Source organism: Eurosta solidaginis, chromosome 1, assembly GCF_040869045.1.
Source record: "Eurosta solidaginis isolate ZX-2024a chromosome 1, ASM4086904v1, whole genome shotgun sequence".
Lineage (NCBI taxonomy): Eukaryota > Metazoa > Arthropoda > Insecta > Diptera > Tephritidae > Eurosta > Eurosta solidaginis.
Window position 1 is genome coordinate 254,085,555 of NC_090319.1, and position 19,121 is coordinate 254,104,675.

The following is a 19,121-nucleotide window of genomic DNA, read 5'->3' on the forward strand; positions in this document are numbered from 1 at the left end:
CAGTGTAAATAATTATTCTATCAATGAAGGCAGTAAATTGAATTTACCAAATAGGCAGATGAAGCATTCATTTATAACTGATGAATGCTAATGCATATGTATGTTGTTACGGAATTCTAGAAAAATTTCCAAAAGCGACCCATAACTAGGTGTTTCCCTTTTTTTCGACCATACAAACGAGATGTTTTTAACTCAAATCCTATCCTATTTTCGGAAATTCCATTCAAAGGTGCTTTATCCTCTCTTAATTTGAGTAACAAGCTAATGACATTGTCAACGTGCGCACATTTGCAAATCTGAAGTTCGGGTCTATTGAGTTTTGCGATTTTAGATTTCCTTTAACAAAAGTTGCAGTAAATGATATGAAAAACTGAATCACTAAAAAACTGTTCCAAGCTTGAAGTGCAAAGGTTAAGTGGCAAAATGAAAAATTGTCATAGAAACAGTGGCGAATCCAGGATTTTGGAAAGGAGGGTAAAAATTCTTTTATTACAATTTCGAGGACCTCTCTTTTCACAGTTCCTGAAAACATTAAAATATATTGGCAATGTCAAGCTCAAGGTACCATGTATGTAAAAATGACTTCACAAAAGACCCAATCCATTTAATAAGACTGTGGTTCCTATCATTTGGGCGGAATTTCAAACAAATCAGTTAGACCTCATAACGGCAGTAGCGTTTTATATACATAAAACTAGTTTAACCGGCAGATGTTGTCCCTCCCCTTCTCCTCGCCTCCTACTCCCAATCTTACTTCCATTGTACTGTTTGATTGGTAGCTGTGCTTCCCGGCCGAGGAGACTGGGCCGAAATAGCCCACTAGGCTCTATTTTAATACTTTCAAATCATTTGGTTATATTGTGGCGAATGTTGACATTACTAAGCTGTTAGTAAATAAAGGCACAATAACAAAAACATTAAAGCAAGCTACACTTGTGTACATGGACACATCAATCATCATTTAAACAGATACGTGGAAGGCGACGAGAAGTACATGCACACACATAACCAGCAGCTCGAAGTGAAGAGATATCTCACACACACACATGTAATCACCACCCGAAGTTCTTACTCACACATACACACGCATATAACTAAATTGCAAAGCAGAAGATACAAGAGTTCTAGAAGGTGAAACGTCTAGACGTTTCACAGTGCCGGGACTCCATACAAAATATGGACAAAAATAGGAGTGGTAAGAATTGGCTGAAACTTCACACCTTAAAGTATTATGCCACGCTAATTTCAAAAATGAAATCGGTTTTTCTGTACCGGTTACTCATTTTCTCGCATTCTTGTATAAAACTGCACTGTTTGAAAAAAAACCGGTTTTTTGCACGTTATTATATAAAAGTGAAATGTTGCATATAATTGTTTGTAAATGTTCAGAAAAATATAACTTTTAGTTATAATTTGTCGCACCGTTACATTAGGGTAATTTAAAACAATACATTTTTTTACATTTTACTCGTTCTGTAAAAAAACAAAATTTTTTTTATTTTGATATGGATTTAAAATAAAGCATAATCGCTGTTGACTATGTAAATAAAAACAGAACTATTTTTTGTAATCAATCAGTTTTAGAGTCTTCAGAAGATTCCATGTCGTTGTCTGCTTCATCACTTTCAACAATATATTTTTTAAAGCTGAGATCAGAACCCTTCGAATATTAGTTTCTCTGTTTTATATTTCTTTTAAATGCAACTAATGGATCTGATGATAATATCAAACGGGTCATTAAATCCGTATTGCTTTGTACTCTTCCAGTTTTTCGTGTATGATTAAGCCGATATTTTCTTATGTTTTTGTGTGAACATTCTAAGGCTTCTTCTGATAAAGAACCTGGTAAAAAACGTGGAAGTACAGATTAAGACAAATAAATCAAAACAAAGCTAAAATTAATTCCCTATTGGTAAATCAAAGTATTTAATTACATCACATCCATGTACTAAAACTTTATGCACAGAACTTGGCATGTTATACGAACCATAATTGTTTAAGTATAACTCTCTTGTTTCGGTCAACAAAACACTAAACCCTTGGGTTTTTATTTCTTTTCCACAGGAGAGAACTCTAAGCAACAGGGAATAATTATGGATTAGAGACTTATCCAGACGAGTAATTTCTGCGGCAACGTCAATATTTTCAAAAAAAGGCTGAGCTGTATTTCCATCATTAGTTGTGCCAAACCCTTTCTTGACTTGGTCAATTATCAAACCTGTTTTATCTTTGAATTCTTTTTGTATACGGGTTTTAGTTTCAATAAATTTAGCCTTATTTTCTATTCTGACATGCCATTTCTTAAAAGGCAAACGGTAGGCTATGTGCAGTAAACATTCAAAGTCTCGAATCCAGCAATGGAGGGTTGATAACCCAAATTTATAATGATCTGGATTTGGTATTTTGTTTTGTTCAATATTGTTCATTTCCGTTGGGCTTGCATGACATATAAAACATTTGCTCGAAGAATTGGTGTTTGTTAAAACATTAGCTACTGCACCGTCAATCATAGTGCAGTGCATGACGTAGGAAATTTCAGCTATTCCCTTCTTATTTTTGAAAATATCGCATTCCAAATCATCAATCATCTCCATTCAATCATCCATTTTATTATAATCAGAATGAATTACCTCTTTTCCTTCTTTCGTATAAATAAATTTCACTGGTCTACAGAAGAGGTTAGAAGAAGGAGTTCGGTTGACCCATATTTCATTACCTGATGAGGCATCGATGAGCCTTAAATTGTGAAAAAAAAATTGAAAAATTTACAATATATACATTGGAAAGTAATTGATTTTATACGAACTTTATTGGCAACAAAGCAATTACGAAAATAAATTCATCTGAGAGGTCTTCAACCGAGAATTTTTGCTTATATCGACTGTGCCCAGAACTACCATCCATTCCCCATTTACATATAAGTGAAAGTTTGCCCACTGGGTGTTTGTCTGAAAAAACTTCTAAGATGTGTTTTGATGTAATATGCGGAAGAGCCTTTAAATTCAATTCTGCTGAAGTTTCCGACGCTTCTATATGTGGTACTAAATTGTGTTTGAATTTATTTAACTCATACGTGCATGGGAAACAATCCATATGCATATTGTTAACAACTTTGCGTAGTTTATTTTATTTTTCTTCTGATAAATCTAAATCTAAACATAAGGCCAGCGCTTCAAAGGAGTCAAGACACTTCTCTATAGTGTTATAAGGTTCTTTTTCACTTTTCGTTACTTTCCGCGCAGCATAAGTAATTTCTTCCTTACTATGTTGTTCAAGTATTTTACTTATCTTTCGCGATTTTGACTTTTCTGAAGCTACTGAAAACTCTACTTGCGGTCTGCCTCTTTTTCCCGTACTGGTGCTTGGTATCTGAAATTTATATTCAATTACAAACTTTCGCACTACAAAACATACATTAAATACATTATCGGGATCTTCAGTTTCAAAGAATGCCCATTGAAGCCAAGAAGAGTTCCATTTAATAAATCGCTCTTTTTTATAGGCAGCTTCTTTCCACTTGTTGTTCATGTCATAATTGAATCTATAAACAATTTTTCTCGCAATATTTCTATCAAATTCAACATTAGTTAACTTTTCACAAAAATTACTGATATTCTTTCTTTAAGGGGTGTTTCTAACCATAAATCTACCAAATCACTATTTCTGATTTTAATTGAAATTTTTATTTATTTATTATAAAAGTTTTATGTTTTGGCCATGGTTCAATTATATGGTTGGCTCATCTCAGCAGCTGATTTTATTTATTTCATTGCATGGCCGAAGGGATTGTCAAAAGGAGATGGCAAACTCAAAATGAAACCAACACATTAACAACATTTTTCTTACACATACAAAAACTGCTAAGTCTTATGTTTCCATTCCATACCATTCGCACCAACACAAATACACAGATTTTGACAATTTGAACAGACATATTTTGTTGCTTTACAGATGAGCCAACCATATAATTGAACCATGGTTTTGGCTTTCGACACTTTATTTTGAAGTGAGATAAACAAGTGCTGATTTACCTGCTGCAGTCACTTGTTTTCACACGTACATTATTGTGTATTAAGGCGGTTCAAATTAATATTAAAAAAATGTTGGCCTCTTCAGTATATTGTTACTCATACTTTACTTTCAATTTTAAATTTAAGAAAAATCGGTTAAGATATAAAGAGTGCTCATTGCTGTTTTATATTTTTTTAATCCTGATTTTTTTTGTTAAATGGGTAGAAAAAATATGTCAAATACAAGTTATACATGAAATTTTAAACTCGCGTGGAGCACCAACTTCCACTTATAGTAAAACTATGAAATTTTTCACAGATAAAGTTAGGTGAACAAAATTATAAAAGAGATCAATCAAAAACAAAAAAGAAAACAATTGGACCACCCTAATGTGCATTTTCGCAAAGCTCTTTTAGTTTGTGCTTAAGCTAAATATGCAGATGAAGATTAATATATCACATATTTATATTTTCTTTTTGTTCGCCTTTCGTCTAATGCTAAAGCAGTACCAAAAAAAAGGCATTTAGTCACTTTTTCAAAATTGAAGATTTTCGCGAGGCGGAAGAGATTTCGATTGTTTCTGTTAATAGAAAGTCCAAACTACCATAAACAAAAAAAAAATGCACCGAATTTCACCGACTTGGGTTTTCTTTGTCTCCAAAATTTACCAATTTTCGAATTTTGGTATGTTTAATCATATATTTATGTATTAATAAAAATAAAAAGGACGTGTGCAACTCGGGGACTGCCGCGGTAAAGCTATTGCATATTATCAACTTATGCAATTTTAATATTTATGCAACATTTTGTTTTCTTTGATATTAATTCAAGTTTTGTCTTTGATATTAATTCAAATTAACCTTTTTAAGCGTGGTGACCGATAAGAAAACAACTTTTTTACTTTTATTAAATAAATGAGAAGTTAATATTTAACTTTCACTTTAACTTTAACATTCACTTTAACTTTAACTTCAACTTTAATTTTATTTTTAACTTTAACTTTAACTTTAACATTCACTTTAACTTTAACTATAACTTTAACTGTACCTTTAACTTTAACTTTAACTTTAACCTTAACTTTAACTTTAACTTTAACTTTGACTTTAACTTTAACTTTAACTTTAACTTTAACCTTAACTTTACCCGCGGGGGTACCGGTCCCCTACCGGGCGCCTCCTCAGGTGGTGGATAGAGGAACGCTTCCCACAAGACGGGAGGTACTGAGTGAATTAAGTACTCAGGGCGAACCAAAACGAGCAATCCAGTGGAAAAATGGGAATGTGTTGCTCTAAGGGCAACACATCCCAAAGTTCCGGTGGAAGGGCGATAGGATGCCGCCCTAAAATACCCAATCAAGCATCCACAGGATCGAGACCAGTAAGATCCTGTTGACCAAAACTGGAAATATGATTATGAACTGATTGCTACGGGCTGGCGATGACGATAGGCTACTACCTTAATAAGCAAGGGTGACACCTTGCCGAAACGGCTGGTAGGTTAATATCGGCATCGTCTCCGTCTCGTTAAAACCTTGGCAGGTCTTCAAGTAAGTTCGAAGCACGTCGCCATTAAGTTGGTGGTGCAGGCTCAGTTGAGACGACTCCTGACTAACGCTGTATTCTGGCTCTGAACACAGACTACCATAAGGACCTGTGTCAACCCACGCGTTGCCTCCCTGCTTCTGCAAAGATAACCACGGGAATTGAAGATGGCGACTACACATCGTGCGGAGATAGCGGCTTGAAGCGGAGACCCAATAGAACAAATGAGCAACAAAATAAAAACAACAAAGGAAGATAAAAGAATAGAAAGCGAGAAAGAAAGGGGCGATGAAGCGGTGTTCAAGAAGAGCACTAAAGTGCTGAGATCGCCGGTTTTAACAACCCCCGCTAAAGCGACCTTGTCGGTAATGCCCACACAAGGCACCGAATCGGCGGAAAAGACAAAGGCAGCGAAAGCACAGCTGCGCAATAACCCCAGCCAGTCAACACCTGCTCCTGCAAGGGAAAAAGCGTCGGTCAGCTCACCCAGTGTCGTTGCACAGCGCGCTGTTGTGAAGGAGAAACGTGCGACTCCGCCAAGAGGCTCACTCTCATACACAAGCCTCGAAGGGAAGAGCCAAGACGAACTGCTGGAGTACGCGGTATCAGTGCTGCGCGAGATGCAGGAAACCGCTCTCAAGCGGAAGACCGTGTCCAAGGACATAAAAACCGGTATGGCTCTTCTCGAGGAAGCGTTAAGCTGCATGGGATCGTTAAGGGCCCAAAAGGTAGATGAGAGCAGAGAATCGGGCCGAAAAAGCAAGAGGGCACGAACGAGCTCAGATTCCCACTCGGAGGACTTGGAAGCCAAAAAGAAACGAGATGAAAGAGCAAATACGCTTTCACAAGGTGAGTCTTGGTCCAATGTAGCGCGCCGGAGGCTGAAACAGCGGGCCCAGCCAGCCAAGCAGGCAACCCCCGTCCAAGCTCCTAAAGCTCAAAAACGGGCGAGAAAGAGGAGACAAGCAGCAACTTTTGTGGTAAAACCTGTGGAAGGCAAAAGCTATGACCAGGTAACTTAACTTTAACTTTAACTTTGACTTTAACTTTAACTTTTATTTTAACTTTAACTTTAACTTTATTTTTAACTTTAACTTTCGCTTTAACTTTAACATTCACTTTAACTTTAACTTTAACCCTAACTTTAGCTTTAACTTTCCCTTTAACTTTAACATTCACTTTAACTTTAACTTTAACTTTATTTTTAACTTTAACTTTAACATTCACTTTAACTTTAACTTTAACTTTAACTTTCATTTTAACTTTAACTTTAACTTTATTTTTAACTTTAACTTTCGCTTTAACTTTAACTTTAACCCTAACTTTGACTTTAACTTTAACTTTCCCTTTAACTTTAACATTCAATTTAACTTTAACTTTATTTTTAACTTTAACTTTAACATTCAATTTAACTTTAACTGTAACTTTAACTTTAACTTTCCCTTTAACTTTAACATTCACTTTAACTTTAACTTTATTTTTAACTTTAACTTTAACATTCACTTTAACTTTAACTTTAACTGTAACTTTAACTTTAACTTTCATTTTAACTTTAACTTTAACTTTATTTTTAACTTTAACTTTCGCTTTAACTTTAACTTTAACCCTAACTTTAACTTTAACTTTCCCTTTAATTTTAACATTCACTTTAACTTTAACTTTAACCCTAACTTTAACTTTAAATTTACGTTTCACTTTAACTTTAACATTCACTTTAACTTTAACCCTAACTTTAACTTTATTTTTAACTTTAAATTTAACTTTAACTTTAACATTCACTTTAACTTTAACTTTAACTTTAACCTTAACTTTAACTTTAACTTTAACTTTAACTTTGACTTTAACTTTAACTTTAACTTTAACCTTAACTTTAACTTTAACTTTGACTTTGACTTTAACTTTAACTTACATTTTAACTTTAAATTTAACTTTAACTTTATTTTTAAGTTTAACTTTCGCTTTAACTTTAACATTCACTTTAACTTTAACTTTAACCCTAACTTTAACTTTAGCTTTAACTTTCCCTTTAACTTTAACATTCACTTTAACTTTAACTGTAACTTTAACTTTAAATTTAACTTAAACTTTAACTATAACCTTAATTTTAACTTTAACTTTAACTTTGACTTTAACTTTAACTTTTACTTTATTATTAACTTTAACTTTCGCTTTAACTTTAACATTCACTTTAACTTTAACTTTAATTTTAATTTTAACCTTAACTTTAACTTTAACTTTGACTTTAACTTTAACTTTAACTTTCATTTTAACTTTAACTTTAACTTTATTTTTAACTTTAACTTTAACTTTGACTTTAAGTTTAACTTTAACTTTTACTTTATTATTAACTTGAACTTTCGCTTTAACTTTAACATTCACTTTAACTTTAACTTTAACCTTAACTTAACTTTAACTTTAACTTTAACTTTATTTTTAACTTTAACTTTAACTTTCGCTTTGACTTTAACATTCACTTTAACTTTAACTTTAACTTTAACTTTAGCTTTAACTTTAACTTTAACTTTAATTTAACTTTAACTTTAAATTTAACTTTAAATTTAACTTTAACTTTAACCTTAACTTTAACTTTAACTTTAACTTTCGCTTTAACTTTAACATTCACTTTAACTTTCATTTTAACTTTAACTTTAACTTTATTTTTAACTTTAACTTTCGCTTTAAATTTAACATTCACTTTAACTTTAACTTTAACTTTATTTTTAACTTTAACTTTCGCTTTAAATTTAACATTCACTTTAACTTTAACTTTAACTGTAAATTTAACTTTAACTTTAACCTTAACTTTAACTTTAACTTTAACTTTAACTTTAACTTTGCCTTTGCCTTTGACTTTAACTTTAACTTTATTTTTAACTTTAACTTTAACTTTCGCTTTAACTTTAACATTCACTTTAACTTTAACTTTAACGTTAACTTTAACTTTCGCTTTAACTTTAACTTTCGCTTTAACTTTAACATTCACTTTAACTTTCATTTTAACTTTAACTTTAACTTTATTTTTAACTTTAACTTTCGCTTTAAATTTAACATTCACTTTAACTTTAACTTTAACTTTAACTGTAAATTTAACTTTAAATTTAACTTTAACCTTAACTTTAACTTTCGCTTTAACTTTAACATTCACTTTAACTTTAACTTTAACCTTAACTTTAACTTTAACTTTAACTTTGACTTTAACTTTAACTTTATTTTTAACTTTAACTTTCGCTTTAACTTTAACATTCACTTTAACTTTAACTTTAACTATAACTTTAACTTTAACTTTGACTTTAACTTTAACTTTAACTTTATTTTTAACTTTAACTTTCGCTTTAACTTTAACATTCACTTTAACTTTAATTTTAACTTTAACTTTAACTTTATGATCCGGGGTGGGCGTGAGCTTAGCACGTGCTAACAAGCCAACCTAATATAAACGCACGCAAGTCATTTTCTGTCAAAAATGTCTCATGCACATACAACTTGCGTGAAAACCTAACTCGATTTCCAATTTTTGTTCTGCGTGACATTTAGATTTGACGTTTGCACACATGCTTTACATTGTCGCAGCGCATGCTTATTAGGGTTAGGGCAAAAAACGCCGGTTTTTTGCGTGCGCTAAAGAAACGCAGTGCGGTTTTATTAGGTTGGCTTGTAAGCGACCGTATATGTATACGATATGCGATAGCACAATGGCTACTTCGTGAAAATCAACGACAGCTCTTTTAGTTTGATTTCGATGGTAGTACGGTGAGGAAGTGTCGCACGCGCACTTAAAACAGAGTACCAAAGAGCGCGTCTGACACGTGTTCAACGTTCAAGCATTGAAATCAAACTAAATAAATAATTTATTTTGCTTTCGTGCTCGCTACGCGTTCGTGTTTACTAACACATTCTCAATTTGGTAACCGTGTAAATGATAGAGGTCCAATTTTATGTATTTGGCCTGTTGCTAACACCGAACCTTTTCGAGCCTTTTCGGATCTTTTTTGACAAATATCCGTTACGGTTTTTATTGATTTAGTCGCCAAGCCCGCGCTAAAATCTATGCAATAGTTTAAAAATTTGTATAAACGTTTTTTTTATGAACCATACATTTTTTGGTTTGCCGCATATATCTTCATCAAAGTTCAAAAGTTGATTTTGCTAGGAATAAAAATGTATTTTTAAAAATTGTTTAACTGCGACCACTTTTATGTGCGAAACCCCAAAATGAAATAGTATGTAGAAAATAGGTGTACTTTGAGGGGGTGTGTGAGGCAGAAAGTTGTTTTTATCATCAAACAACTTATGAACTCTTAGTTGGAGTTTTAGCTGTAACTTGACATCAAAATATCTAAGTTTCAAGGCAGTCGATTTTTGTACTTTTGTCCACCTTCGCGGCACTGTGCGTTTGGAGAAATATGCGGACGAGAGTATAAAAGCAGCGCAAGCTGAGTAATAACTAAACAGTTTGATTTAAACACGCTATTAGTTGCGAAGTGAAGTATAATTGTGAAATTAATTGTAACACTCCCAAAGTAGGCTATAAGGAGCATTTTGCAATACAGAATTTTGGAGTTATCTATTCGGCAATTCAGCGATCGAACGTTATCAGAAGGTTTCAAATAAGCGGAATTTCCCTAAATTCGTTACAATATGTACGTTCTGATGTCGTTTGTGAAGCATTTTGACACCGCCCCTAGGTCGGGCGGCACAAAGGTGCCAAGAATTCGGAACGCCATGTTCGCCAGGAAATAAAGGAATAAGTGACTGTCTCCTTACATTTTCTGCACGTGATGGCCAAATGGCCAGTATGCTGTAATGGCGGATGTAATCTGTAACGACAGCCTGTGGTAGTGGATGCAACATAAATTTATCAGAGCCCTAGGAAACACGTCAAACCAAATCGGCCCATCCTCGAACATATAAAGCAACATCGAACAGTCAAACCAGTTGCCAATGCCTAGTGCACAACCATGTCAAACCCTACTTCGTGTGTGTGAATGTATGTATGCATGGAAAGTATTTTCCCTTGTGAAAGCGTGAATGTCTATATAGATAGCTTGTAGTTGTCGGTTTTAGTGGCTGTGTAGGCATGTATGTATCTGTGAATAACGTTTATTGGCAAGAATGTATAGGTTATTCCTTCGGGTGATGAGTGAAAAACGGGCGAGGGAAACCTGCCTTTCTACTTTGGCGATGGCTGCGCTTAATAGCCGAAATAAAATATAAATTAATGATCGAAGTGTCCAAACCGAAAAGGACGTCTTACATATAACTAGTGCGTGAGAATATAAAATAAAAAAAAAAAGTTTTTTTATAAAGTGGAAGAATAGCCGAATTTTTTTTGTACTGCAAGTGACCCCAAGTTTACGGAACCGGCCACCGGTACACTTAAAACGGACCTGCAACAAGCTTTAAGGTAAGTTAAAAGTACAGGTTGTTTAAATCAATTGAAATATAAAATATAAAAATTTTATAAAACCTAAAAGTTAATAAAATTTACAATTAAATTACCCTAAAATTTAATAAAGATATAAAATCAAATTAAATCTAAAATTTACTTAAACTTAAAATGTTAATAAAACCCAAAATTCAGTAAAAAGCGAAAATGTGATAAAAGCTAACATTAATTAAAACCTAACGTTGAATAAAATCAAAAAATTTAATAAAATTCTAAATTTAATAAAAGCATAAAAATACATAAATCCTAAAACTAAATTAAACCTACAATAAATAAATAAACTAAAATTTAATTAAATCTAAAATTAAAGTAAATCGAAAATTTAATAAAAACCAGAAATCTAATAAATCCAAAATTTAATCAAACCTAAAATTAAATTAAGTCAAAAATTTAATAAAAACCAAACATTTAATAAATCCAAAATTTAATTAAACCTAAAATTAAATTAAATCAAAAATTTTATAAAAACCAAAAATTCAATAAATCTAGCATCTAATTAATTAAACTTAAAATTTTATAACACCTAAAATTTAATAAAATCTCCAATTAAATTATCCTGAAATGTAATAAAATCTAAAATTTAATAAAATCAGAAAAAAAAAACTATAAAATTTAAAATTTTATATATACCCTAAAATTGAATAAAATCTAAAAATTTATAAAACCTAAAAAATGAAATAAAATCTACAATTTAATAAAATATAAAATGTGATAAAACCCAAAATTAAATAAAACCCAAAACCAAAGAAAACATTAAACAAATAAAACCCTAAGCAAATCAAGTTTTATAAAAATACTGCTATTTTTATAAAATAAATTACACCAAAATAAATTTAAGAAAAAAGAAATAGTATTGTCCATTTTCCAAATAAATTAAATTTATAACCACTGTCATACCATAAATTAAATAAATAAATAAATTAATTAAATAAATAAAAGTATGAAATAATTAAAGCGAATAAATAAGACACACATCTACGTAGCCACATATACATACATACACAGTATAAAATACAAATAAATAGAATTAATAAATACAAACAAATAGAATTTTTAGTAAGGTTTTGTTCTATTTCTATAACAGGTCCCCACCCGGCGGGGTTATCCCTGGACCGCATCCACCCAAGAAGTTTGGTGTTAAGTTAATTGCGTCAAAGCCGACGGCAAATCCGCATAGAGGAAACATCGTAGAAATAAAAACCTAGCGCAATGTTATTTTGAGCAGTCGGATGGAAAATCAACCACCAATAAGCCGGAGAAGGAAAGACAAAGGCAGCGAAAATCACAACATCCACAGAGAGGACGGAGAGACTGGCAGCGCTTTGTTTTTTTTATATAACTGCTGTATATTTTATGTATATGTGTATAATTTTTTGTTATATGCGCCAGCGAATTTATTGTATTTTTGCAAGGAGAATTTAGTCTGGGGGCAATTCCACGGTTGGGGTCTGATTTTATCTTTGCACTAACTAAACTTTCGGTTGATTTTTTTTTCATACATTTTTTTTTACACAAATCGTTTGTGAACTCAACCCGATAAATTTGATTTTTGAGATAGCCTTCTCTTACTTTTGGCGAGTTTTGAATTTAGATTTCTACTTGTTAGTTGCACCAACTGCAAGGCCTTGTAGCTTAGCACAGCTCAAAGCAAGGAAAAAAAAAACAAAAAAATATATAGGCGTTAAGGAGCAAACCAACAAATTAATTAAAAGTAGCTTTTAAATCGCAGTTTATATAAATATAGTACATGTATACATAGCTATACATATATATATATGTATATATATGAATTTTGTAAAACACTTCTTTAAGCCAGAAAGCTCATTCCACTGGGCAAATATTTATAATTTGTTATCACGATCTACTTCACTACTATTTACTTAGTTAATCACCTACAATTTATTATTTACATGGTTCCGGAACCAAGTTAAATACATGTTTTTTTTTTGACCCCGTAATTGGGCTACGGCGTTTCAGCCCATGACCGCGTGACTAAAAGCGGAAACTCATCCAAAGTAGCTCCTCTCTATAATTTATCTCGTTAGGCATTGGAAGGCAGATCTCTTTAATATCTGTCCTTATCCATCGTTAGGTAAATACATAAGTGTTTTATTGTAACTTTTCAGCACGGCTCTCCGAGATGCGGCGCCTCATCGAGGGATAAAGCGGTAAGTGCAAGACAACAATATACCACGTTTACCTATTTAGTACACGCGTCTTTGCTGCGTGCGTATGTATATTCTTTGCTTTGGTTTTCTATTTTTTTTTGAAACTGCTTGAGGAAAGGGAGAGGAATTAGGTTGGATTGGGAGAAGCCTACAGCAGCGGCCGTGGCTATAGAACCAAGTAAATGAACAGGCAATAAGAATCGCAAATATAATTCTTTTTACACACCTTTTTTGAGGGTATCTTTACATTTCTATCTTGAAATTTAATGTTAAAGTAGCCGTTTTTCTTTGAAGTAAGGCACATATGACAGATAGATTTTGGTAACAATTGGAGAAAAGTTAGAAAATACCTTTCAGCTAGTTTAAGCCTAAACATGAAATTTGAGTTGAATTCTTCGTTATATAATTCTTAGAGGTTTAGGCACATAGGCTTAAGAATCATTAAATGGTTTTTTTTTTTGGATTTGGTTATTATCTGAAATATACATTAAGAAATGCGTTTATAACGTTCAAAAAAAAAAAAATCGATTTGGATTATTTCTAATTCTTCGGTATCTTCTTTGGGTTAATGGGTTGAAGTACCGCCATGAGTAGATAGGATTCCCCTTTCGTTTGGTGTAGGCGTTGCGCAGGTGCGGAAGAGGGGGCGTGGGTATATCGACTGACAAGGACGAATGTGAGGGTAATTAGGGACTTTTTAGACTTTTGACGGACGGACTAGTGTCAGGCTAAGGGGGCTTCGCTCGGGATAAGGAGTCATAGCGAAGCCCAAGGCTACATTCCATATGTAGAAGAGGGAGGGTAGACTCCACCTGACCTGGACGGGCCTTCACTCTCCTATCACCTTGTCTATTTCTCACCCTATCTCTATATGTACACACAGGCATGAATCCCTCTATATTTGTTTACGGGTACTGAAGGTGAGGGCGATGGAAAAGACCCCCCTAACCGACGAGCTAGCCAGGGCTCGCAAGCATGCCTGCTTGCCACCGTCCCTTACCACAAAAACAGACAGTAACGTAACAATGGCGCCCAACGGTATAGCCCAAATCGTTTCATTTCTTTTAGCATGATTTTCTGTTTCTCGTTCTATTTACTTATCGTCTCCTTGAATAGCTTCTTTCATCTCTACCTCTAAGTCTATTTCATTTGCTATCTATCTAATACTTCCCTTCCTATCTTTTGTTTTTTTTTTTTTTTTTTGACTTGTTAGGGTTATGGTAGCAACGCAGTTTGGATCAGTCAAAACTGTTAGTGCTGCTATAACGAAAAAGGGGGGGGTATATCTGTCTGGCATTGGGAGTAACTTGCCAAAGCTTCAACGTTTTTGCAAGTGGAATCCTAATGCCTTACTGGTACTAAAAGGGGGATTATATTGAGAGTTTTGTTTTTGCTTAGTCTGCCACTGCTCAGGCTACCGTGGACGCAGTCCAGCATTGCGTGCACGTGAGGTTTGCAGTGAGTCGGCACAATGGGGGTAAGGGGTGTAATGGGTAATGGGAGAATGTGGCTACCAGATTCGGACTCAGGAATCGAACACTGTTGTGCCGCATTCGACACTGGGGGAAACTTAGCTGACTGGGACTTGGGACGGATGACAACAAACCATACGGACTCAGCATACCCACTACGACCTTGCTAAGGTGCAACGCCGTAAATACACCAAATGATTTTTTTTATGCACATTTCGTTTCAATTTTTTTTGTATAAGAAGAGGACCAAGTTGAACTTCTTTTAAACATACACGCTACGTACGTAGAACCACACGTATATAAACTTTAGAAATACGTATATTATTGATTGGAAAATACCCCCATGCACATTTATATTATCATATTTATATAAATACATATGGATATCTTTTTTTGAAATAAATATATGAATAATTTTTCGGCACATGCTAAACACATCATCATCATCATCATCATCCTCCTCAACTCCTATTGGAGCATAGGGCCTCGACCACCGACTTAAATCTTATTCTGTTAGGTGCAGTTCTTGTGATGTCATTCCACGTATATCCTGCGTCTTCGAGTTCTTTATCCACAGTTCTGCGCCAAGTTTTCGCAGGTGCACCAGGTCGTCGGCTTCCTTGTGGATTCCATCGCAATGCTTGTCTGGCTATATTTACTGGAGGTCTTCTGAGAGTGTGACCAATCCACGACCATTTACGCTTGGTTATTTCTGTGGTAGCCTTAGGTTGATTTGTTCTAGACCATAAGTCGTCATTTGAAATTCTTTCCGGCCATCGAATTTTCAGGATTCGGCGCAGACATTTATTAATAAAAACTTGTAGACGTTTCTGAATTGAAGTTGAGCTTTTCCACGTCTCGCAAGCATAAAACAGTACTGATTTAACATTCGAATTAAACAGTCGAAGCTTCGTTTTAAAGATATTTGGCTGGACCTCCACACTAAACACACAGGTATTTAATTAGTTCACATTATTGATCTGGATTTTTTTTTTTTGATTGTTGATTAGTTTTATTTTCTTTGCAATAAAAACGGAATTAACTACGTGTTGATTTTCTTTATACGAAATTTCACAAAAAAAAAAAAAAAAGAATTTATTATCTTTTTAATTTTTTTTGAATTTGAAGAAAACTCTGCCGTTCACAGGCACATTTAAACACATCTAGCCATTGAAACTAATTTCGGTATTTGCATAGCTTAATATTCGGAAATGAATCAAGTTATTTTTGTCACTTCCGCACTTTTTAAAGTTTGGCAAAGTTTCCAAAGTAGATCATAATTAGGCTACACTTAGTTTTAATGGTATTTTTATTTTTTTTTATTTTTTTATTGAAATCTGTATAAAATTAAGTTTAACTGGAATTAGTACACATATATACCTTATTTATAAGTAAATCTTGGAATATTCCTTTTTTCTTCTCTTTTCATTGTATTTATTTTATATATATTTTTTTTTGTTCGCAAACGTTTGGAATTTTTGAATTTTTGAATTTTTAGATTTATACCTAGTTGTTATATTTTTCTTTTGTTGTTTTTTTAATCTTATTGAATTATTTTGTCTTCAAATTCGATTGGAATTTTTTTTTTTGAAGTTTTTTTTTTGCACGATTTGCCTTCGAATGTAATGTACTGAATTTATTTTAGATACCTTTCAAAGATCTGATTTAGTTGCGAAGTTTGCAAACTAGTAATTTGTTTTCATCACTGTATTTGATACATAGTCGAACATCTTTTCTAAGGTTTCGATTCACCTTTGGTAGCGATCGGTGCAACGTTGTTTTATTTCGTTTTGCCCCAAACCAACCAATTTCGGTGTTGATAAGTTCGGCTTGTGAACCCAGGTGTGCCAAATTTCCCTCGCTCATGTGTTTGTGTGAGTGAATGGAGGAGGGAGACCACCCAGATAGAGTTACTGGTGGGTTGGGATTGTTTAGTACCGATAGGCGTATCACCAGGAGTGTGACTAGGCAGCTAGCGAATCAGGTGGCAGGATCCCTGTTTAATCAAATAGATACGGGAATACCATTCCCAGTTGACTTTGTACCTACCGACCTTTTTAATCGGTGTGCAGCCAGAATTTTCGGAACGAGTGAGAGCGATACAAATAGACGTTCTACAGTGTCGATCATCAACCAAGTGGCCATCAACGAATCTAATAACAGCCTAAGTTTTTCTACAAAGATAGAGCGACTATTAAATATGCCAGAAACCGGAACACCAGGAGTTACCGGAGGAGCGGATGCCGGGCAAGATGGACAGCCAGTGAATTCGGGAGCTGGTAGTTCGAAGGCCTCAGGAAACGGACCAAGTGCAACTGCCGCCGGCACCGAACAGCTAGAGCGGATGATGGAGATGATGGCTACACAAAACCAAGTTATGGCGCAGTACATGAACGCGGTTCGTGACCTGAGGACCGACGTTTCGCACCTTAGCAATCGTATGGGGGACTTAGAAGTTTCGGCTCAAGCGCTGAACCAGCAAGCCGCTAACGCATCCACTCCGCAAGGGGGGAGAGATAGGGGCCAAAACAGAAATAATGCCGACGCTGCTACGGGTCCGGGCAGAAATGGGGAGCCCTCGCACCCACATTGGAGGAAGGTCGACCTAGACAAGTGGCACGTCAAGTTCGATGGGTCTGCTAAGGGGATCACCGTGGAAAGTTTTTTATTTAGAATAGAGAAGTTAAGGGCTCAGTATGACATCTCCTACAATCGTCTCTTCACTGATTTCCATTATCTCGTGACAGGCTCCGCGCTTAAGTGGTACTGGCAGGTTCTTGAGGATCATGCCGACGACCCTGCTTTTGGCTACTTCGAGCTCAAGGCAGAGCTGTTGGCCCACTTTAAAACCGCTGAGTCTGATTACGAGATAATCAGGGAAATCATGGAGAGGAAGCAGTCAGGTCAAGAGAGTTTTGATGATTTTTATGGCGAGGTCCACGACTTGACGTTCAGGCTAAAGCAGAAAATCCCGGAAAAGGAGCTGGTGGGCATCATTAAGGGGAATTTAAAGCCTTATTTGGCAAATTTAACGTTCGCAGCAAAAATGGATACCTTGGCCGATCTAAAGACGGAGTGTCGGCGTGCAGAACGTCTAATCAAGGAGAATAGGAGTAGGTCGGCAAGGGCAGTGAACGAGATGGTATTTCCCGCAGCACAAGTTGAGGCTGAAGTAGATGGGGGGAAGCTCGTCGAGGCACTCGAACAGCCAGCCAAACCGAGACTAGGGTTTAATCAGCCACTTAACAGTAATAATCCTGGGCCTTTTTCCACTGCTGGTGGTGTGTCTGTTGGAACTAACTCCACGACCGGCCCCAAACCCACTGTTAACTCCTTCTGTACGTCTCCATTCCACTTAATGTTATGTGTTACGTGTGGTATGCCTGTGAATTACTTTGTCATGAATCCGTCGGAGGGGTTGAAAGAAAATAGGTGTAAGTCTCGTTTTCACAGTATGGTTTGTTTTGCTTGTGGCAGTGCCACGTCTTTTTGTGTTTTTAAACCCGGGAAGGGAAACTCCACACTGGCGGAGATTTCCGGGACCTCCAGCCAGGAACAGGCACAACCGGAAACCAACCGGAATACAGGGTTTTGAAAAGGGATAGAACTGTTGGTGGTACAGAGGAAGTAGGAGCTGGAGTGAAAACCGATTTAAAAAGTTTGCACCAAAGGAAAATTGATTATGAAGCAGCACGTAGGAGAATTTTTTGTGAGGAAATAATACTAGAGAAAAAGAAACGAAACTTTGAGAAAATAAGAAAGATGAGAGAAAAGGCAAAAAGAATTAAGAGGATTTGTAATAAAATTATCTCAACGATAGTAACGGTTAAGGGAGACAATAGGATCTTTGCCCAAACAACCATTGGTGGCCGTGACGCGGTAGCTCTTTTGGATTCGGGTGCGGGGGCTAGCTGTTTAGGAAAAAATTGTCAAAGACTATTAGAGGGCAAAGAAAACTTAATACTCCCGATAAGTGGGCAAAACATTCGTACCGCGAACGGTGGAGAAACGCCAGTTGTGGGAGTAATCACCCTTCCCGTGCATTGGGATGGAATGTGTAAGGAATTGGAGTTTCTGATTGTCCCGGGGTTGCAACAGGAAGTGTACCTTGGTATCGACTTTTGGCAGGTGTTTGACTTGAACGTGGTGAGTAGGAGGGCTATGTTGCGTTCGGGACAGGTTGGCGTTGCAGAACTCATGCCCGCCGAAGGGGACTTGTCCTTTGATGCCGTGCAGCACACGTTGACGCTGGAAGAGAGTAAAGCGTTGGAAAAGGTGAAAGCGAAGTTTCCATCTTTTGCGATGTTAGGTTTAGGGCGTACAGATGTAGAGGAACACATCATTGAGGTCGTTAATGAAAACTTACCCGTTAAGCAGAGACATTACCCGATCTCGCCGGCGATACAGAAGCTTGTGTACCAGGAATTAGACAGAATGATAGATATGGGAGTGATAGAAGAGAGTAATAGTAGTTGGAGTTCTC